The following is a 24,086-nucleotide window of genomic DNA, read 5'->3' as shown; positions in this document are numbered from 1 at the left end:
ACGAGGTCATTGTCGCAAAATAATTGAACGACACTGCGTTCTGGAACACCGAGGCGCAGCCGAGGTGTTCTAAACGCAGTGAAGGTCAATTATTTTGCGACAATGACCAAGTATAGCTATACATTATCCCGCTTATTACATGGCTAACTTACTAACAATCAGGGAGCGAAATTAACTTTTTGACTCACCGGCCAGTGGCGGGTAGATGGGAAGAATCTACCCGCCAAGCAGATTTCTTACCTGCCAACTTTTTTTTGATAAAAAAAAAAGTTGTTATTATTTTATATAATTTCTTTTTTAATAAAATATATATATTATATAATCATACTTGTAGTTGTATTATCTGCGAGACATCGCCACCTCGCTGTCTGCAAACAGCTCCACTGTCTGTGTGTATACTCGAGTGGCCTCCAGCTCCAGCAAGGATTCTCCGGCGCTACAGCTGGACCCTAAACTCTTACATTCAGCATGAAAGGATTCTCCTGCCCTGCACCTGGACCCTAGTCAGCAGCGCTGCAGCCCTCATGCGATGTAACTGGACACTTGCTGTTGTGAAGGGCCAGATTAAACTGAATATATATATGTATCGTTTGATATACCTTGTATATTATTTATATATATACACGGAATATCCCTTTACCTGCGTACAAACCAGAGTAATATTCGCTCTCCTATTGGACAGCGGCCCCAGGCGCCAACGACCAAGCCCCCAACGGCAAGTTCAAAGGCAACTCCGGGCATGTCAGTACATGCCCAGAGTCTGCGTAGTAATACGAGACAAGAACTGAGGTTGGGACTAGATATTCACCTTACGTATAAATACGGCGCAGGTGTAAACAGCATCATTCGTTCATTACTAGTAAAGCCTTCACCACGAGTCAACGTGCAGTGAAGTGAGCAACCTTGCATCTAAATAGAGCATTGAGAACCGCGTGCGAATAGAATGTTAAAGTGTCAGAGTTTAACGCAGTAACGTTGAGTTCGACTTAATCTAATGTGAAGTAATAGTCGATCATTTATTGTGTATCGTATGGCTACAGTTCTTCCGTGACCAGCATTACCATCGGTTCGTCGTGTATTTAGCTAGTGCACTTATCCAGGCTGTGCGGCCTAAATCCGTGCCCACACCCGAGGAGTCCTAGGCGAGAACCGTTGGATATGTACACAGGAGAATCTACACCGGCGATTGCAGAACCATTTCTGGTTGGATTATATTGCTTTGGGACCGTGACCACCGGAGAGGAGCACCGTTGATTCCACTGTCGTTTGGGATTTAACCTCGTGAGGATCACCACTCGGGCCCGCCTCTTGGAAGGGGCTGGCTAGCTGTCGTCAATGCTATCGAGCATCTTGGATTACAACTATTGCTTTTGTCTGCTGATCAAGGGAGTACATGCACTGGCTCCTGTATCTGGAGCCTCTTTATTCCTCGTTGACTCAGACTGTGTACCCGAACATTCCTCTACCCCTCCCGGCCTTACACCCCGGAGGGAACCCAGTGTCTCCAGTTGGTACCGGTGTGGCCCATATAATTGCTATACCACAGGTGGCGTCAGCTTAGACCCATCATAGTATTCCTACTATTCTCATTGACTTATGCTCTTGACTGACTTTACGTATGTTCTTCGCCATACAAGCGCGAGCCTAATTCTCAATCTGTAACCTAACGTTGCTTAATAATAATAAATAACCCTCCAATATAATCTATGTGTCAATGCCGTATTCTTGTGTGGGTGTTCACCATCAATATTTGATGTACTGTATGGCCAGTAATTAAAGTACATAACTAGTAGTGGTTTAATATATCACAATCTTTAATACAGTCAGGGTTTTGTAACCCCTCAGTTACACTTGCAGTTGTTTATGTCGGGAGCTATCAGTAGCTAGCCAGCTGGATAACGTTACACAATGCCTCATGTATTAAACTAAAAGTGAATAGTTGACTGGGTCATTTTGTAACAGTAGCTAACATCAGCTCACGGAGGTCTCTCTGACTAGACTAACGTCAGTCACGGTGACTGTGTGTTTACATGCAGCATACAGAAACAGGTAGGGGAGGTTTAGGAGCAGCAATGCGCTGCGTGTCTGTGCTCAGACAGCGAGTGAGAACTCCGCTCAGAATTGGATCATGATTTTCGGTTTTCACATGACCATTTGATTGGCCGCCACACGGCGGTCAGTCCTCTAAGTGGGAGGCGCCAAACGTAAAAACTGCCCGCAAATGGCGGGCGGCGCTCTCTAGTTTCGGTCCCTGCTAACAATATACCTAATTCATTTTACACCATCGACAAGACGAGATCAAATGCAGACGCAGTTGTTCTGTGGCTCCTCTGTCATCGCCGGCAGCTGGCAGGTGTGTGGACTTGATTGAACTGATGTAGTGCAGCTGTGCATAATGGTAATGCTTAGCTTTCGTGACTGCGATCAAAATGCTTGATTGTGATTGGTCAATAGCGCTCTGTTGCTGTTATTGTTTTATTCCATATTAATAACGCTATTAACGTCCGCGATCGACTTGCAGGACCTACCCACATATTTGATTTTCGAAACATGCAATACCGGCCAGATCCGCTTAGGGGCGCCATCGCTCCACTGCAGTATCATTTGAGGGCGATTGAAAAAAAAAATCTGTTCACTGTCTGTGGGCGTTTCATATGAGCCTCGGTTCCAAACGAACACCCTCCATCTTTGATCCCGTTACCGAACGCATATTTCAGCCTGGAATAATGGGATTTATGATTAGCCAATGGACATATCGATCTACCAGATTCCGATGACTAATGACGAAATGCTGCCGGCGATCACATGGCCTGACGGTAGGATACTACTCACCCAAATTACAGCTGGATTGGACATTGTTTTAAAACGTAACATGATCGATCAGTGAAAATTGTATATTGAACGCACACTGTATTGCTAATCAATAATAGTAATTGGCGTTCCCCACCACCCCCATTTCATCCATAGATGCTCTGTAATAGTCCGGATGCTATGCAGTTTGTTTTATTTCATTCGTATATATACAGCAGAAATGGCGTTTGATATAACGTGACTAGCCTAGGGCTGGGCGATATGGCCAAAAACGTTATCGCGATAAAATTATTAAATTATTTTCATATAACTCGATAACGATAATTATCGTCGATATAATGTCTGTCAAGTTTAATTAACTGCTTATGCCCGGCGCCGATGGACGGGCTATTAATAGACTTGTTTTGCTGCTGCGAATGTCTCGAGTTGATGTCGTCATCAGTCCGCGCACGTTAGCAGTTAGCCAGAGCAAGCAGTGTATCCCATGACAATGTACTAAATATCCCTAAAATACTCCGTTCCGCCCCAATACATTGCAACGACGTCCACCGTATACCCCACACTACTATAACGTGGCGTCAGAATTCACGCCACACACACACTCTGCACGTAAACTATAAAATAGCGCCGTGCAAGCTAATTATCCTAGCCAGCCAAACTATAAAATTGCGCCGTGGAGGGCTGCTACGTGGCATAGTGGGCAAGGCGCTCGGCACGAATGCGGAGACGCTGGGCTCGCCTGTTCGAGCCCAGCGCTCCACATTGCTTTCAGTTTAGCTGGTCTTTCATACTAATACACATTGGCCGTATTAGGGGGTGGGAAACTGATGGGTGGGGATCGGGCGTTGTGGACAGCGACTCCTACAGGTCGGTTGGTGCGCCTGCGCAGTAGAATCAGGAAGTGTCGGGGGCAGCGTGAGCCTCCCACGCGTTACTCCTCGCCACTGAGAGATCGAGCTGCGCAGGTGAAAAGATGCGACTGCTGTTACCTCAAGTACCGGAGGGGACTTGTGCTATGTATGACTTAGTCCACATTGCAGCCGGCTTGTGGGAGGCAAGAAACAGCGTTCGTGACAGGGGAGGGTTGAATTGGATGATACGAAAAATTGGGATGGGAGAAAAATGTAGAAAATGGGAGAAAAAGTGGATAAAAAAAAAGATTACGCCGTGCAAGCTAATTATCCTAGCCAGCCATGTTTCCAATGTACTAAATATCCCTAAAATACTCTGTTCCGCCCCAATACATTGCAACAACGTCCACCGTATACCCCACACTACTATAACGTGGCGTCAGAATTCACGCCACACACACACTCTGCACGTAAACTATAAAATAGCGCCGTGCAAGCTAATTATCCTAGCCAGCCAAACTATAAAATTGCGCCGTGGAGGGCTGCTACGTGGCATAGTGGGCAAGGCGCTCGGCACGAATGCGGAGACGCTGGGCTCGCCTGTTCGAGCCCAGCGCTCCACATTGCTTTCAGTTTAGCTGGTCTTTCATACTAATACACATTGGCCGTATTAGGGGGTGGGAAACTGATGGGTGGGGATCGGGCGTTGTGGACAGCGACTCCTACAGGTCGGTTGGTGCGCCTGCGCAGTAGAATCAGGAAGTGTCGGGGGCAGCGTGAGCCTCCCACGCGTTACTCCTCGCCACTGAGAGATCGAGCTGCGCAGGTGAAAAGATGCGACTGCTGTTACCTCAAGTACCGGAGGGGACTTGTGCTATGTATGACTTAGTCTACATTGCAGCCGGCTTGTGGGAGGCAAGAAACAGCGTTCGTGACAGGGGAGGGTTGAATTGGATGATACGAAAAATTGGGATGGGAGAAAAATGTAGAAAATGGGAGAAAAAGTGGATAAAAAAAAAGATTACGCCGTGCAAGCTAATTATCCTAGCCAGCCATGTTTCCAATGTACTAAATATCCCTAAAATACTCTGTTCCGCCCCAATACATTGCAACAACGTCCACCGTATACCCCACACTACTATAACCGTGGCGTCAGAATTCACGCCACACACACGGCACGTAAACTATAAAATAGCGCCGTGCAAGCTAATTATCCTAGCCAGCCAAACTATAAAATTGCGCCGTGCGGCGGCTACGTGGCGTAGTGGGCAAGGCGCTCGCCACGAAATGCTGGAGACGCTGGGCTCGTCAGTTCGAGCCCAGCGCTCCACATTTGCTTTCAGTTTAGCTGGTCGTCCGTACTAATACACATTGGCCGTATTAGGGGGTGGGAAACTGATGGGTGGGGATCGGGCGTTGTGGACAGCGACTCCTACAGGTCGGTTGGTGCGCCTGCGCAGTAGAATCAGGAAGTGTCGGGGGCAGCGTGAGCCTCCCACGCGTTACTCCTCGCCACTGAGAGATCGAGCTGCGCAGGTGAAAAGATGCGACTGCTGTTACCTCAAGTACCGGAGGGGACTTGTGCTATGTATGACTTAGTCCACATTGCAGACGGCTTGTGGGAGGCAAGAAACAGCGTCCGTGACAGGGGAGGGTTGAATTGGATGATACGAAATTGGGATGGGAGAAAATATAGAAAATGGGAGAAAAAGTGGATAAAAAAAATAAAAAATGCGCCGTGCAAGCTAATTATCCTAGCCAGCCATGTTTCCAATGTACTAAATATCCCTAAAATACTCTGTTCCGCCCCAATACATTGCAACGACGGGTCGTCCACCGTATACCCCACACTACTATAACCGTGGCGTCAGAATTCACGCCACACACACACTCGGCACGTAAACTATAAAATAGCACCGTGCAAGCTAATGATCCTAGCCAGCCTTGTTTACTACCCAGAGGTGCAGTGCGGGTCTCCTTCGCTCTCTGCCATCTCCTTCACTGATTGGTTGTTAGTGCGTGTGCTCATATCCAAGCTTGGAAAATCGATATATCAAAACTTTGCGACCACGTTTCATGTTTATTTCAAGGAAATAATTTATCGCGATAGTTATCGTTATCGTTTTATCGCCCAGCCCTAGACTAGCCTTTAGCCTATTATCTAGCTCCCCAGAAAAAAACCGAGGCGAAAACTGCGATAAACTTTATATTCACGGCGCTATAAAATGACAACCAACCGATGGATTTTTATTTTCTTTAAGCCATTATGAAGGCACGGTTTATGCACTCAAGTGACAATGAGAATGGACAGATAGCAATACTATAAATTATATATATAGCCGTTAGAAAGTACATCGGTTTGTAAACAAACCTCTGTCCTCTGGCCTATAAATCGGCGCTACATGCTGGTCGTCAATGTGTTAACCAGACTGCTATATCAACAATGTTTTGTGTCCAGCAAGATAGTCTCCCATGTGTAACGTTACTACGCTAATGTACGCTAGCCGCAATGCTAACTATTATAATGGCAAATCCCAATCACATTACCATGTAAGCTAACAAAATCTGCGATCTTTTTGTGAGACTAAACTCTCCGCTCTTGGTGGTAAATTGTGTTGATGTTGGTTTTGTTTCATCAACAAATGAGGCAGAACACAGTGAATGTATCCTTTTTTGTTTATTGCACTTTGTTCTGGCTGCAAATAATGAATGCTAATGATGTTAGCATAATGTTCAAGCGAGCAATTTAAAGATGGCGGGTTTCTGTTTTGTAGAAAGGACGTTATAACGTAGTGACGAGTTCAACCCTTCTGATTGGTTGAAAATAAATGGCCTTCATGTTTGAACTACATCGCCACCTATTGCTTTGGCATTGTACTACATGTATATTACATCACTCGGTAGCGGAGTTTAAACCAGTCGTGTGTACAGAGTTTTTTTTTTTTTAACCTCTGTCAAAAATACCTGTGATCGTGTGGACTGGGCCTAAGTAGCCTAGTTAGGGTAGACCCAGATACATGCCGGTGTGGATTTATGCTCGTTAATTAGCAATTTCCCCATATAATTCTCCAGAATTATCACAAGGGGATCAATAAAGGAATATCTTATCTTATTAGGATTAATGTAGACATCTATGTGTGTATCTTATTAGGTTTAATGTAGACATCTGTGTGTGTACCGTATACGTCTAGTACTCAGCGTCCCAGCTTGTGATAGGTTGTGATAATGTTTTGGGGCCAGGCTGCTACCAGTGGTTAGCAAAGGTTAAGGCACCACAACTGCTGAAGCAACCCCTATCAATCTATGAAAAAAAAGCACTTAACCCAAAAAAAATTTATACAAAAGGTTTTTCGATGGATTCCGATAGTATTGGGCGTGCTAAATAACATACTAAAAGTCGACCAAAATCGACCCCCCCCCCGAAAGCCGCCATTTCCAAGATGGCGTCCCAGATGGCGGTGGAGATATTAAAATGGCTATATCTCAAATTGAGAATATGGTGCAAAGGATTTCTCAACTGATTCTGGTACCTCTGGGCATGTTCACTAACATACTAAAAATCTAGGAAAATACACCTTCCAGAAAGGCTTAATTTTCAAGATGGCGTCCAAAATGGCGGCAGACCAAGCTTAAAATGGCTATATATCTCAATAGAAAAAAATATATAACTATGATTTTTCACTTGATTCTGGTACCTCTAGACATGCTTGTGAACATACTAAAAATCTAGGAAAATACACCTTCCGGAAAGGCATCATTTTCAAGATGGCGTCCAAACTGGCGCCCAGGAGCTTAAAATGACTATACAAATACAAATAGCTTACTAAAAAAGGTGTTTGCACTCTCCAGCTCTCAAGCTAGCATAGTTGAAGCCTTCTTTTTGACCATTATAGTTGTTATAGTTAGAGGTGTTTGCACTCTCCAGCTCCCAAACTACCATAGTTGAAGCCTTCTTTTTCTGAATCAGTTTCTTTCTTTCTTTTCTGACCTAGTCCTGTGTTTGGGCATGCCTGGGCGTGTCTGACCTGGCAGTGTTATTTAAGCCCCAGTTTCATTCTAGTCTTTGCCAGAGGTGTTTGCACTCTCCAGCTCTCAAGCTAGCATAGTTGAATCCTTCTTTTTGACCATTATCTGATTTCTAAAGTGATGAGTGAATTCAGTGCCCAGATCTGTCCCATTTGTAAATTGGAAGATGGAAGTGATTTTGTTGAGATTTGTCAGAAAGGTGCTGATGGGATCAATAAAGCTAGTGTTAAAAGAGGTGACACTGTTCATGTGACTGCTGGCATGAAAGTACATTCAGAATGCCGCAAAATGTACATACATAGCCGAGATATTGATTTACATTTACAGAGGAAACAGAGCGGTGAATCAAGTACCACTAATAAAAGGACTAGTACTAGGCAGCTTACTTTGAAACGAATGATGATGGACAGCTGACCGTTTCTGCACTTAGGTGTAAAATGCAAGAGTATTTGTCTAAGGCCGATTCCATCCCATATAGTAATCAATACCTAAAAACATTGCTGATGCAACGATATGCAAATAGCATATTTATTGCAGAAGGAGATGGCTTGGATTGTATTGTTACAATAAGAGAGAAAACATCAGACACTCAGATCCTACTATAACAACATAAAACAAAACAGTGATGAAGAGTCTGAGAAGAGACACTTACTTGAAACAGCTGCAAAACTCATAAAAAGTGACATAATGACTAATGTTCCACCTGTTAATGAGTACCCGACTACAGAGACACTAAAACTACAGAATGCCCTTGATTATATTCCACAATCACTCCACATTGTGTTAAAAGCTTTGTTTGTCGGTAAAGAGACAGAGCAGAAAATTGCTAGTATTGGCCACGCAATCATACAGGCAGTCCGACCACGAGCTGTCCTTGCCCCTTTGCAAATTGGCCTAGCAGTGCAAATACACCACTTAAACCGGTCTCGGTTCATTGTAGATATGCTGAATAAGATGGGATTCTGCTCTTCCTATTCTGAACTGCAGAGGTTTGAAATGAATGCTGCAAATTGTACTGCACCAAACATGCTTGGTAAGGATATTGATGTGTTGAACACGACCGTCTTATTTGCTGCAGACAATGTAGATCATAATATTCTAACAATTGATGGGAAAGGGACATTTCATGGGATGGGCATGATAGCTGCCTTGACACCAGGACAGAAGACAGACCAAAGGATTCCGAGGTTCAGAATTAATGAACTGAATCTTGTGCAGAGGTCAAAAGTTGTGATAATAGATTATCACTTTGCCAAACACTTTTGCAGAGACACCACATTTAAAGAACTTCCAAGATTCGCAGAATGTAACAAGATGGTTGATCTGCTTTGGGAGTTATCGTTCAATTTCAAACAGCCTGCACCTGGTTGGCAGGGGATGATGCACATTATTCATAAGGGAGATGAACATCCAGGGCAGTCTTCAGTGAGATACTTACCAATGATAGACATGTACTCCGGAGACAAAACATGCATTCAGTCAACACTGGAGTTCATTTGTGGTCTGGCATCCAAACACCACCTTGCCCCAGTAGTTACATTTGACCAACCCCTATATTGGAAAGCAGCAGAGATAATCCTAGATTCACCACAGTGCAGTCACCTCAAGTCCTTTGTCCTGCTCCTAGGAGGATTTCACACATTTATGAATTTGCTAGGAGCAATTGGTACACTGATGGACGGTACAGGACTTAAGGACATTCTAGGGGTAGTCTATGGGGAGAACTCAGTAGCCCATATGATGACAGGCAAATCAGTTCAGAGAGCATTCCGTGGCCATCTTCTGGTTGACAAATGTCTTAACCGCATGATAATATCAGAAATGGTAGATGATAGTCATGAATTTGCAGCAATGGTTGAACAGTCTGAAGCAATGTATACCTCAATAGTTAAGGGTGAAATGCCATTGGAAACAGTGTTCACATCAGAGACCCTCATTACAATAAATGAAGAGCTGGGAAAAAGGAAGATGGAACTGTGTGCTAGATCCAAAACTAGTCAGTTGTGGCTAAATTACCAACACATGTTAGAAGTTGCTAGGTCACTGATAACAGCAGATCGCACAGGTTCCTGGCTTTTGCACCTACGCGCTGTTTCTGAATGCATGCCGATATTCGCTGCGGCTGGGCATTACAATTACTTGAAATCGGCACACTTTTATGTCCAAGAGATGAGTCAGCTTCACATCAACCACCCAGATGTCTTCAGACAATTTGAAAAGGGTTTTCATGTTATCCGTCGCAGCAGCCAATCATGGGCAGGCCTCAGCTCAGATCTTGTAATCGAAACAACATTGATGAGGTCATTGAAGACTACAGGAGGGATGACACATGGAAGTGGAATGACCGACAATCAGAGATCCCTTTGGACAATGTCAAAGGGCATAACATCAGAGTATAACACCGCAATGCAGGAGTTCTCAAACCAGACATACACAACATCAGAACAGCACAAGGATTCAACAGAGGCAAGGATGAAAAGGGATGCTGCTGACCTGGAGAAGATCACTTCAAAACGTGCTATATGTTCACCTTTCTCTCCAGACTCTTCTTTAAGGAATGTTGTTACAGGTGTTGTCGCTGAGGATGGAGTGAATGTGCATGATTATGACTGTTGGACGCAACATCATGCACAAAATGATCGGACAGCCGGCATTCACATTTTCATTTAGTAGAAAGGATAAAGCCATAACCCTTGGACAAAAATCGTCTATCAAGGTTGCTCCTGATCGAATCATTGATTCTGCACTTCTTTTTCAACGTTTCCTTATCGTCTCCCAAACTGGAGAGCCGTCATTGGAGGAGGTTATGCGTTACGAACTCAGTCCTTTCCCTCCTGCCCTCTTTGAAGCCGGAAACGTCTTCCGCAAAGCTGATAAACCACAACTAGCGCACGCAATCTGTGATCATGCAAGTGATGCAATCCTAGATTCTGTACCAGAAACGGAGCATTATGTTCTTGATGGTGGTTCACTCCTTCACCGAATACAATGGAAGCACGGACAAAGATATGGTAAAATTGCACAGTCATATGCAGACTTCACCATCCAACATTATGGCTCAGCTACAACCATTGTGTTTGATGGCTATGAGGATGGGCCATCCATTAAAGACAACACACATCAAAGAAGAGGAAACAATATTCATCCCATTGTCAACTTCACTGCTGAGACAGAGTTCTCAGGTAAGAAGGAGGAGTTCCTGTCAAGAGATCTGAATAAACAGAAACTGATCCACATGATAAGTGATGAACTGAAAGAACGGGATTGCACTGTGGTCAATTCACTTGGAGATGCTGATGTAGACATAGTAAGGGCCGCAGTGGGATCATCTCTTCTTCACACCACGACGCTGATTGGAGAAGATACTGATCTCCTCGTCTTACTTCTTTACTATGCACAGAGAGATAGCAAGGGCCTTTATTTCAGATCAGACAAGTCGAAAGCTGATGGCAGTTTTAAAGTGTACGCCATAAACCATTTGAAAGAAGTACTCGGACAGGATGTGTGTTCTCAGTTGCTGTTCATCCATGCTGTGACTGGCTGTGACACAACTTCCCGGATCTTCGGAGTTGGCAAAAAGACAGCATTCCAAAAACTTGTAAAAGGGGATCCTGTCCTTCAGGCTTGTGCCAATGCATTCACTGTACCAAACCAGACAACAGATGTGATCGATGACCTTGGGTGCCAAGCAATGGCTGTCTTTTTTGGTGGAAAGTGCACAGATTCGCTTGCAAAAATTAGATATAACATTTTCAGCAAGAAGGTTGTCTCAGCTTCATCAACGGTAACGCCTGAACGTCTACCACCAACTGAATCTGCTACCAAATTCCACTGTCGTAGAGCATACTACCAGGTCATGGTCTGGATGGGAACAGATGATGGTATAGATGCTCTAGACTGGGGCTGGAACCTGCAGGACAATAGATTTGTCCCACTCATGTCAACAATGAATGCTGCTCCAGACAGTCTCTTGAAGGTCATTCATTGTAACTGTACCACTGCCTGCAAGACACTTCGCTGCTCATGCAGAAAATATGGACTACCTTGTACTACTGTCTGTGGACCATGTCAACTTCATGAATGTGACAATCCACATAACAAGTTTCACCCAGAGGATCCTGAAGATGATGATGAGTAGGCCTAAAGACCACAATAAGTGGGTCATTTATTTTGTGTTCAACACCAAAGCCAGCTTTCTAGGTTGAATATAATAACAAATTTTAATTTTAGCCAAAATAAGCTACAGGCAGCCATTTTGATGATGCAAATGATGCATTCCTAGCAGATATATTTAGCTAGATATTTTGCTCATTGTTAATGTATAGAGGTGCCAGAATCAGTTTATAAATCCTTTAGAAATGTTTTCCCATTTGAGATACAGGCATTCTAAGCTCCCAGTCGTCATTTTGGACGCCATTTTGAAAATTAAGCCTCTTCGGAAGGTGTATTTCCCTAAAACTTTAGTATGTTCCTAAGTATGTCTAGGGGTACTTGGGGTACCAGAATCAAATGACAAAATCATTTATATAATTTTTATATTGACATATATATATAGCCATTTTAAGCTTGGCCAGCCGCAATTTTGGACGCCATCTTGAAAATGAAGCCTTTCTGGAAGGTGTATTTTCCTAGATTTTTAGTATGTTAGTGAGCATGCCCAGAGGTACCAGAATCAGTTGAGAAATCCTTTGCACCATTTTCTTAATTTGAGATATAGCCATTTTAATCACCCCGGCGCCATCTGGGACGCCATCTTGGAAATGACGGCTTTCGGAGGGGTCGATTTTGGTCGACTTTTAGTATGTTATTTAGCACGCCCAATACTACCAGAATCCATTGAAAAACCTTTTGTATCAATTTTTTTGGGGTTAAACCATATATTGACTCGCCTACCCTGCAAGCTTTGCCACTAGACTAAGTAGAGATGCAAAAGAAAATAAAGCTAGAAAGTAGACTATGAATTGATACACGTTTGTGAACGGGGCGTGCTTGTTACAGGATTTTGCCGCCTGCTAGTGGCAACGTTAGCAGCTAGCATCCACCAGCACCAACGTTGAACTAAACTAAAGCTAGGAGAGTAAACAACTGAACAAGGCAGGGCCTGCAGGCGCTAGCATCCACCACTAGGCAAAGCGGAGCTAAATGGTCTGCATTTATATAGCGCTTTTATCCAAAGCAATTTACAACTTATGTCTCACATTCACCCATTCACTAACACGTCGACGGCAGAAGCAACCATGCAAGGTGCCAATCTGCTCATTGGGAGCATTTAGGGGTTAAGTGTCTTGCTCAAGGACACTTCCGACACGCTACCGGGAGGAGCTGGAATTGAACCAGGAACATTCCCATTATCAGACGACCGCTCTACTTCCTGAGTCTCTACTTCCTGAGTCTCTGTCGCACCCCCCCCCCCCCCGACAGCTAAAGCTAATGTTACCCCCAGCCCATATCTTTGCTGCAATAAGGACGAGTAAATTGTGTCAAACGCACAAGTTGATTAAGTATAGATGCAGAGGGAAGCAAAGCAATGAAATGGAGGATGAATTGAAATCAAGCAACTGACAGTGAGAGCTTCGTAAGTCTCCGATGATGCAGAGTGAATGTAGCGTTAGCTAATGTCAAATGCACTACACTCCTGCAACATGCATTTCGCTTGATTTATTTAGCGGTTTGTGTAGCTCTGCTGCCTACTGCAGAGTTTCAACAATGGGGAGTCAGCCAGCCAGTCTGCCAGTCGAGAACATTCGGTACAACAAGGACACACAATGTCATAGATGTGAAGTGGATTTCCCTTGAGTGGCCACTAGGGGCAGAGCGGGTAATGAGTGATTGAGATACTGATACTGTGTGATGGTCATGGAGATGCTGCTTCGCATCTATACAAAGTTCTGTGCTGAACGGGTTGTTCAGTGAAAATTAAAACCACATCAGTGGCATCACGGCGCCAATTTGCAACGATGCTTTGATCTTTAATAAACACTAGATGTTAATAATGTGGGGAACAATTTCACACACTATTCTATTCATTTCTTTAGTTGAAGATATTCCTACTATATTTGTCTACCACTTTGAAAAAAGCAATATCCAAAGATCAGGGAATAAGAGCATAGGCCTACTTATTTGTAAAGCTGAGGCATTGGAATGTCTTGACTAGAGACATTTTGTTGTCATAGAACTTAGTTAACTAGACGAATTGCCCATGCAGGCAGGTGACCATCACTCTTTAGCCAACATTCTCAAAGACACTGACGCCACGAGACCGCAGCCATCTTAGTTTAGGGGACAACAAACAGGTGTGTACGAGCAAAAGTAAGCTCAGTTTTTAAATAGTAGTAACATATAAACATGAAAAAGGCATGTAGGCTACTTGAAGCCTCCAGTGCACATACACTGAGAATGGACTATATGGCGAAGTAGCTAGCAGCTAACATTTATCTGCCGTTTACAGCCTCACAGCCAATAATTAATTTACGATATAAATATTTGTTCCTTATTCTCACCGGTTATGAAATGGGTAGAGCAGACATACGTATGATTTGACTTGGGGGACCAGTGTCTGCTTTGATCGACTCTCCCGTCCGTCTACGTGTGCCCTCTTGATAGCCGCCAGCCACTTTTTCCTCTGATGCCTCAACTGGTATTATATAAAACTTGAGTTTTGATTTTGTTATTGGTACAAAAAGTCACACAGAAGCTCTTTGGCATTTTGATGCACTGAAGAAAATTACCCTTGATTATGTTTAATTTGCCGCTTTCCGATCCGTTTTCTGCACTAAATGAAGCATAAACAATGTACCGGGTGAATTTCCCCCCGCGCCGCAGTTGCGTAGCAACAACAGACAGGAAGTTGACTTTGAGAATTTAGTGCGTGTGTGTGTACGCATATATGCTATGGATGGGAATCGGCAGGGTAGATAAGTAGTGTGATTCTTCACATATAGCGAATCGTTATTACAATATTAGGAATAGGGATTTTATTAGTCAGATTTACTTATCCCGGTTGCTTCAGTATAGGGCTAGATTATTTTAGTAATAAAGTATTCTACAAATTATACCATCAATTAATCGGATATGAAATACTTTTGCTTCATTAAAGAGCAATAGCAGCATACAAAAGAGAAAATAATACCGGCCTCTTAAAATGTGACGACATGGTGCAGCTATCCGCATGTTCTAAATTTCTATTGACCCGAGTCAAAGCATTTTTCTTATCAATTGAAACCCAGCTGTAGGATTCCTCAGGCCTGATGGCTCTGAGGGGGGTTCGCTTAGCATGAGAGCATCAGAGATGGCAATTGGGCAACACACCTATCAACAACTGTGTATTGGGCCATCTTAATGCTTCAGCGATGTTGAAATGGGAGCAGTCACCAACGGCTCCAAAATGGCTAAACTTATAGAGGCTTGCATGTCTGTCCTTTAGCGTGCTTTGCTAAATTAGTTGTGCTATAGAACCCTTCCATGGCACCGTTCAGCAGCAACGCTTGTTGGAATCCTCGTTCACTCAATCAAGTGTGAAGTATTTCCCGTTTTCTTTGTCAATCAAAACCAGTCTGGCATCTGCACTCGCGGTCTTTAGGAAGCTAACTATGTGACAACAAGACCAAAGTGTGACAAGAAGACTCACTAGCTATGTGAGTGGTGCATACGAGACGGAGAGCAGCACACCGAATGAAAAGGAGGCGGTGCCCCTCCATGTGGCCATGTGTGTGTGTGTGTGTGCGTGCGTGCGTGCGTGCGTGCGTGCGTCCAGCCTTTGTCACTCTCGGAGCGAAGAGAAAACATGGGAGGAAGCTCAGCTGCTGCATTTTCCCCAAAGCTGGTGACGGGATTGGCCCCAAAGCTGGTGACGGGATTGGCCCAGAAAGATAAACAAACATCTCCCCTTCTCTGTGTCTCACGTCACGTCTTCTCAAGTGCATTGTACAATAGTAAAGTAATAATCATCCATGTGATACACAGCGCGCTGTATATAGTTATATGGATTCAACAAAAGGTTTGGATCAACGATTTTTAATAATCCCGAGTTACTCAACGAATCGCTTTAGCCCCGTTTCAGCATCTTTCGAGTGATATTGAAGCCTATAGAGAGATTGGCTAACTTAACTGTTATGGAGTGACAGAAGACTAGTTTGACAGCTAGTGCTAGCGGGAATAAGCAGTGTTGGGCAAGTTACTTTAAAAAAGTAACTAGTTACAGTTACTAGTTACTTCTTCCAAAAAGTAACTAAATTACTTACTCAGTTACAAATTATAAAAGTAACTAGTTACTTCAGAAAGTAACTATTGCGTTACTTTCAAGATTTTCTTTTACATAAACAACATACACAAATCTAAACTATTTTAATGTTGCTGTGGGACAAAGTGAGACTAGCCTCCAATCAAATGCCATGTAGGCTATGTAGATATTATAATTACTATGTTTATATAGTGGATCATACAAATACAAACAGAATAGATGTTTTGGAACTTTTGATATGTATTGCCCCTCAACAGGCCACAACTGGGCAACATTAAATTATGCTTGTTAAGCACTATACCAAAAATAAATAACAAATATATACTGATTGATTGAACATTTTAATTAACAGATTTCAGAATGGGTACAATACAGTACGGCTCAATACACACAATTGTTAACACTTTCAGCGCCACGCCTGGTTTTCCGTTTTACCGCTTGAATGCCACCATCGGCGCCAATGTTAACGTTAATATCGCCTAATCTATGTTTTAAATTATGGCTATGTGTCTAATCTGCCCATCGCATTATCAAAGACTATTTTCCAGTCAGTGCTGTGAAGGCAGATTGTTTTTTTATCGCGTCGTTGCCGTTTCAGAGCAGTTAGAAAAGCCCCCGTTTTGATATAAAAAACAGCTCATTCTGGAGCATTCTATGAAAATCGTCTTTTAGTGGAATATTCCACAACGTTGATATTCGTCGGCCTTTTTATGAATCGTTTTCAAATAAACGCTAGATGATCAATATTATACGTGCACGCACGCACATTACGGCCGCGCACTGATAATCGCTCTGTTGATTTCCTCACAGACTTTTACAGTGAAACCGAAAGAAGACATTTCACAAAACAGCTTATAACTTCATCAAACTTACTCTGATTATCGTACCACTGATAACATAGAGTCCTTACCTGACATCAGATGGTATCCAACTGGTATATTCCAATTCCTGATCACCATTCGAAAAAATCGATACGTGTATGGATCCAACGCGATACAGTAGAACTCCATGATCCGCGGGGCTCTGATAGAGCCATATGAAATCCGCGTTCACGGAATCGCGGACGGAATCGCGGAATTGACCAATAAAAATGGAATCAACTGCAAAACGTGGAATATTGCAGAATTTGGCCTAATCTGGACTGAAATTCCGTTTTTGGGTGGAACGCTTGGTGCACACGCGACCGGGGAGGCGGACGCTAGAGCGGGTTACACACAACACAGGCAGTCTCCCAAGCGTCTCGCTGCTTCGGTGTTTACATCGTCAAGAAGCTAATAAATTCCCCAATAAGCCCTCAATTCAGAGCAGAGCAGTATCCTAATGACTTTTATGCCTCCGGCGATAAGGTGTTTTGCTAATTCTGTCAACGTACGTTAGGACATGATCGCTTCTTGCTAAATCTAGTGCACCCATCCATTTGTTTAATGCAAACGAGTCATTATACACTGCCCTTTATAATCGAAATAAACTTAAATAGCTATGAAACGTTTTACAGTACATAGGACTAGATGGAAATGATAGCTTCTTGCTAAATCTGGTGCAATCCATTTGTTTAATGCAAACGATTGTCATTATACACTGTCCTTTATAAACGAAATAAACGATTGTCATTATACACTGTCCTTTATAAACGAAATAAACTAAACTAAAGGTGCCTAAATTATGCATTACTATATTTCATCACAATAAAATAGATATAGCTAGGCTACTGACATTGTGATAATGTCAGTAGTAGCTAGCTGTATCTATTGTTTACACTTGAAATGTGTATTTTTATTTTGTCACAATATTATTTGAAAAGTATTGTGTAAAATGTAACTGTATTTCTGAGTTGCAGCACTTAAAAACATTAAATGGACTGTTATATCATATTCAATTGTAGACATTTATTCATTCCCACTTATTAGACACTATTTCTGATGGTAAAATGAGCATAAAAAGCAAAATACAGAATTCTGAAATATTAAAACGGAAAAAACGGAATTTGGGAAAAAATAAAATGGAATTTGGAAAATAATAAAACGGATTTCATATGGCTCTAGGCTCTGAGGCTCCAGAATGAACTCTAGTAACCCCGGCTGGATCAGTGAACTGGAAAATGTGGAGTACCGGATTTTTTTCCCCATTCATTTTCATTGAGTCCATTCCAAAATCACTTATGTCATCTGGGAGACGACAGGGGGCGCTTTTTTCCACAGTGATCGCCGGCGCCCCTCGGCTATAATCGGGTAGGCTCGGGTGATGCAATAATTTTTCAGATCACAAAAAAAAAAAAATAATAATTCCGAGAAATCTCGTGAGTGGCATGCAACCACCTAAAAAAAAACAGAGAAATCTTGTGAGTGGCACTCAAAGTGTTAAGGGGATGCAGACCAGAGAAAGAGTTTCGTCTTGTTTACATCAGGGTCCCCCATTTTCAATTCATGACATTTATGATGAAAGTCTTTCTCTGGTCTGCATCCCCTTAACAATTGTATGTATTGAGCTGTACTGTACTGTACCCATTCTGCAATCTGTTAATAAACTTTTCAATCAATCAATCAATCAATGACATACACAACATACAGATATAAGAATCTAATCAAATCATCTAAACTAATCTAATCATTACATTTAAGACATGCATGACATACAGATATATATCTCTGAGCACCTGAAGCCTGTGCTATTAAACCAGGAAGTGCAGCACTGTTGATAAGGCTGTCAGCACTGCAGTAGAGCCACTCAGTGCCCTGCGCTGCAAAGAGTGAACACAAAACGCTCATGGACCCGCGGTCTCATGTTGACTGAGTCGCTTGTGTTGTTCGTTGGATTCGTTTTTGAGCTCAAAACGTACACTACACGGACCGCGGTCTCATGCTGACTGATCAGTGATCGCTTGTCTTGTCGCGCTGTGTGTCAGACTCTGGATGCTTTAGACACCCGCCCACCTCCACCTCTGATTGGCTTACCATGACATTGTATTCAACCTCAGCCAATCGTCAGCATGTATGCTTGGCTCGCGCACTGTCCACTAAACAAGGAAGAACATATTATTGCCTCTCGGCGCAGAGATATGTCTGATGAAAGAAACAGGTTCATTCATAGTAACGCGCCGCATTTTTTTGTAGTAACGGTAACGACGTTATTAAGATTGGAAGAGTAATCCGTTAGATTACTTGTTACTGAAAAAACGAACGCCGTTAGTAACGAAGTTACTTATAGTGCCGTTATTCCCATCACTGGGAATAAGCTAATGATTAGCTTTGTTATATTGAATTTATGCACAAAACATGTCTGGTTGTCTGAATTTAACCCACATTGTATGTTCCTGGAAGAAGCCAATGTGTTGCAGGAATCCAAAATAACCTAGTTAACTAGGTTAGCAAGCTACTGTGCAAAGTTGGCTTGTTAGCTTGGTTGCTAACTAACGTCTGTATCTACATGTAATTTTCAAAATGCCATTCACTCACTCTTTTTCTCCCTAGAGTCGCACACCCTTGCTTGATCTAAGCCTGCCTCGTAAAATGCAGACAACTGAGATAAATACATCTGGAAAGATGGGCTAAACATGCACAGTTAAATGCTTATCACCTGAAACACCTTGACGTAATAAATATTTAGTTTCCCCTGGCTACTTGACCGTGACAATAATAGCGAGGTTTGTCCCATCCCTAGTATATGTGGGGGCTCACTTAGCTCATCTTCCTGCAGTTATGACAAATTTGGCATTATTCTTGATATAGATTATTCCCAATATCAAGATTTCACTATGCCGTCAATCTTTTATGTTTTTATTTTAGTAGAATTGAACACTTAAGCAAATACTAGCTTATATGCATTATCTAGCTATATTGGTACCGAACTTAACTGGAAAAAGAATCTGCCATCAGTTGTCTCAGAATCTGTAATGGTGTCAAAACAGTGAGTTCTAGGCAATAGAACTCCGCTTGGTATTGCGCTTTGATAACTTTTTTTGTTTTGGTCAAACATGTGGGTTGGAGTTTTGCAACTTATTATACTGTGAATTCCTCTTGGTACCTCTCTTGGTAGAGCCTGAGGTGTAGTCAGCAATAGCAACCCCTCCCCTATACCTACTGAAATCCAACCCACACATCAGACAAAAACTAAAAAAATTAAACAAAGTGCGATACCAAGAGGGGCTCTTTTGCCTAGAGGTTGCCGTTTGGCGACATTACAGATTTTTTTTTCTATTATCTTTTCCCCCCTCCTTTTTCCGATTTTTCTCCCATCCCACTGTTAGTCGTTATGCCAATTCCCAACCCCCTTCCTGGTTGTTGCGCACCCCCCCCCCTACTGTTGGTCCGGGAGGCCGGAGTAGGGGTGGACGGTATGGTCTAAAATTTATATCACGGTATAATTTGAAGCATAGACGGTAACGGTATATATCACGGTATCAGTGTTTCTGTTAGAATAATTTTTTTTGCCTGATAGGCAGGCTATATAAAGAATGACATCCTCAAGGCATGTAGATTTATAATATTTTAACTTAAAACTAGGCTACTTTTGCGTATAAAGTCATTATATTCCATATAAAATAAGTCCCGAGTCGAGACTCCTGCTCCCATTGCAAACAGCAGGGCTGGATTTTGCTAGAAGCATATGTAGCTGCAGAGCCGCAGAGCCAGGGGCTCTTTCAGGTCATTCATTTCAGCCATTGGCAATTCAGCCGTTGGGTGGGGGGGGCGCTGTTTGACGGGCCTGTGACCAGACCTGAAAGAGCCCCTGGCTCTGCGGCTCTGCAGCTGCATGCTATTCGCAAATCCACTGCTGCACGCCATCCTCCCGGCTCCCGCTGCTGCCGTCGTTATCATAATACTACACACATATCGTAATGTTTACAGCAAACTGTAGTTGATCACCAGGTATGTTTTATTAACGTAGAATAATTCATATAAGAAAAACGATAGGGAAATATCTTACCTTTCTCCACTGGTTAAAAATGGCAGGAACTGAAATTGAAACTTGCTGTGCGCCGAGGTGATATGTGTTTATTATGAAATGACAATTGCGTGTTGACACGCCCACTGCGCGAAGCCTCCTAAATACATATCTATTATCTATGACTAATTCGATCTATTTTTAGGGGCAAATGCGATTGAAATAGTCGCGCTGTGGTTACATGACGTCATTGCTATTTTAGAGCTGCTCTACCGGTTAAACGGTATAGTCAAAATCCATACCGTAGAGCAAATTAATACCGTTTATACCGTATACCGTTTATACCGTCCACCCCTACCGGAGACTGTCGCATGCTTTCCTCCGACACATGTGCAGCCAGCCGGCAGCCAGCCTGGCAGCGCAGATTCTCACCGAGAGTGTAACGTGTGGAAGGTCACACTACCTTTCTCCAGATCCTACCCTCGCTGTGCAGGCGCCCCGACCGAACTGTAGGGGTCGCTGTCCACAACGCCCAGGACCCACCCACGGCTTCCCTCCCCCTAACTCAGCCAAACGAGTTAGTATAGCGATCAGCCAAAGCCAAGGCAATGCTGACTCTCCGGGAGTCGAGACCGCAGCCTCTTGCATTGGTGACGAGCACAATCTCCGCTACGCCACCTGACCGCCCCGACATTACAGATTTGACCTCTAAGCATCACAGCAGTGCGAGTGATTCATCTGAATCCATGGTTATCCACATTATTTCGAACCTCAATTTCTGTGCAGACAGTCATTCAGAAGCCCATCCGTATTATTATGGTGGTTCTCAGTTTCATTGTTTACACATGGCTTTTAGATAAACAGGTAAATCCCCACCCTGGGCTAGATGCTAAATAAGAACGGTCACATTTAGCCTATAGAAGTCGTGTCATAATGACTAGTCGACTTCCTCTTGTAGACTGGACTTTTTACAGCTCATCTTTTGCCCAAATATTGGTTAGACCATTTTTTACCCTGCAATAATTCCTACACATCATTTATATACTGAATAGGGAGTGCCTGGGGGAAGGGAGATGCGATGGACCAGTTTTTCATGAATGAGACTTGCTCTGAAATACAGGAGATTAACGGGAGAAATGGCTAGACGAGAGCAAAGAGAAATCAGGGTGTTTGCAGGTTAGCCAACTAGCTAGCTCCATGCATGCAGATGCATTCTCCTACGCAGAAAGTTGTGTGACATTCCACTGTCAAAACCAACCTCTGCTCAAAGAGGAAGTAAACGAACCGATGCTCATATTATATTCCCTTAACACATTCGGGGCCAACCACGGACATGTCCATGTTTCGGATCAAACGGTTGAGGGCCAACCACAGATATGTCCGTGGCAAGGTTGTTTTGGCTTTTATTCCATTGTAATATCCCACTCAATGTCACCCTGCGGCACTGCAGATTTACCCTACTCTTGGAATTCGGAAAAGTGCATTACCGGCCAGATCCTCATAAGGGCGCTGTCTCGATAATGCAGTGTTCCCCGTTACAGACTGGTGTTTTTATTTTTTTTTGTATGCATGGGTTTTTCTGTTAGCCTAAAGCTATGCGTGTAGCCGATGGCCTGGAATAGTCTTTGGGACGCTGAATTCAGTATGCAGTAAAGGAATATATCATCAGCCAATGGACATATGGATCTACCAGATGGCGATCGATAACTGGGAAATCCTTTTGGGGATCCAACCGGCCACAGGTAAGAGCTTTTTCAAGTAAATTACATGATGATCAGGCCTTGTTATCATAGCCAACCAGCCAATCAGCGAATAAGGCTACTGAGGCTAATGCCGTTATTGGTAATCAATAATCAGAAACAGATTTCATGGACCTATTGACAATGGAACGAGCAGCCTCAACGCTGGCTGAACATGACCATGGAGAGGACGGTCCCTGGATCTATATAAGGACATACTTGGAGAATAGTTATGACTGAAAGCAGGAGTGTTTGATCTGCGCACCCCCCCCCCATTTTGTTAGTGTGTTTTGTCTGTATTGTACTGTTTGTGAGTTTTGTTTTGTCTGTATTGTATTGTTTATTGTTTGTGAGTTTAGTTTTATTTGTATTGTACTGTTTGTGAGTTTAGTTTTGTCTGTATTGTACTGTATTTATGTTGAGCGGTTTTGTGTTTCAAACTATTAATTAAAAAAAAAAAAAAAAAATCAGAAACAACGTCCCCCGCCCCCCACCCCCCTTTCATGCATTCATGGTGGACCATGATACAGACAATATGCATTTTGAGTTTTAGCTCTAGGTGGTCTATAGCCGAAAAGCCATTCGATTTAACGTTATTAGCTTAGCACCCTTTATCTCGCGTTCCAGGAAATATACCAGAACATTCCGGTATATAGTTCATATTCATCACGACGCTATAAAATGGGAACGTATTGATGAAAAAATTATTTGTATAAGGCATATTGAAGGGACGGTTTATAGTGTCAATCGACAATGAGAATGGACAGATTAGCTCTACAAACAGCCTCACGCACAATGAAAGTTTATTATGAAATGCTGGCCGTATAGAGTGGGATTAGACGGATCCCAATGGCCCAGAATGTGTTAATGTAATAAATAAACATATTATTGTTCCCTCCATATTTTTAAGTCTCTTTTATGAATAATAACAGAACAGCGTCTGTGCAGCCTTTGTTTATTCACTGTGTCCATGGAAACGACAATGAACGCAGCCATAAAGGTATGGTTTGTTTCCTTACGTATCATTACGTCACTCAAATGTTCAGACAAGCAACATTTTTTGTTATTTACGATACTCTGTATATACACTCAATTCAATGGTATAGCGCATTTTCTTTCAAACTATTTGTCACGGATGTACGTGTAGCACTTGTGTTAATAACAGTAACAGCTATTTGCCACGGGCACAGTTCTAGGTTCGAATGCGACAAGGAGTAATATGCACAATTAAAAGAATAGTAGACCAGAGGCAGAGTTATAACAATAACCGGTGTTTTAATTAAAAGCACGCTAGATAAACAGTAATAATACATACGTACGTAAAGTACAAATTATGCTTTGAAGTATCCCTTTTAGATTAGGTCAGTAACCTCTCCTTGCGGGAGGGTTAGGTCGATATCCAGGTGTTGTGAAGGATCAGATTAAACCGAATATATATATTTATTTATGGATATATATTTAATAGTATTTGTATATCGTTTGATATCCCTTGTATATTCCTTGTACATATACACTGAATATCCCTTTAGTCTACTAACA

The 24,086-nt window shown here is 42.7% G+C and overlaps 1 protein-coding gene across 4 annotated transcripts in view; it reads right to left on the bottom strand.

The window, feature by feature from the left end:
• usp9 (ubiquitin specific peptidase 9) overlaps nt 1-24,086 on the bottom strand; it is a 153,263-nt gene that overhangs the window by 72,785 nt on the left and 56,392 nt on the right. The gene's annotated exons all lie outside the window — the stretch shown is intronic.

Source organism: Notolepis coatsorum, assembly GCF_963971535.1.
Source record: "Notolepis coatsorum genome assembly, chromosome: 3".
NCBI lineage: Eukaryota > Metazoa > Chordata > Actinopteri > Aulopiformes > Paralepididae > Notolepis > Notolepis coatsorum.
Note: the sequence above shows the minus strand (reverse complement) of the source record. Positions and strands in the feature narration are given on the sequence as shown.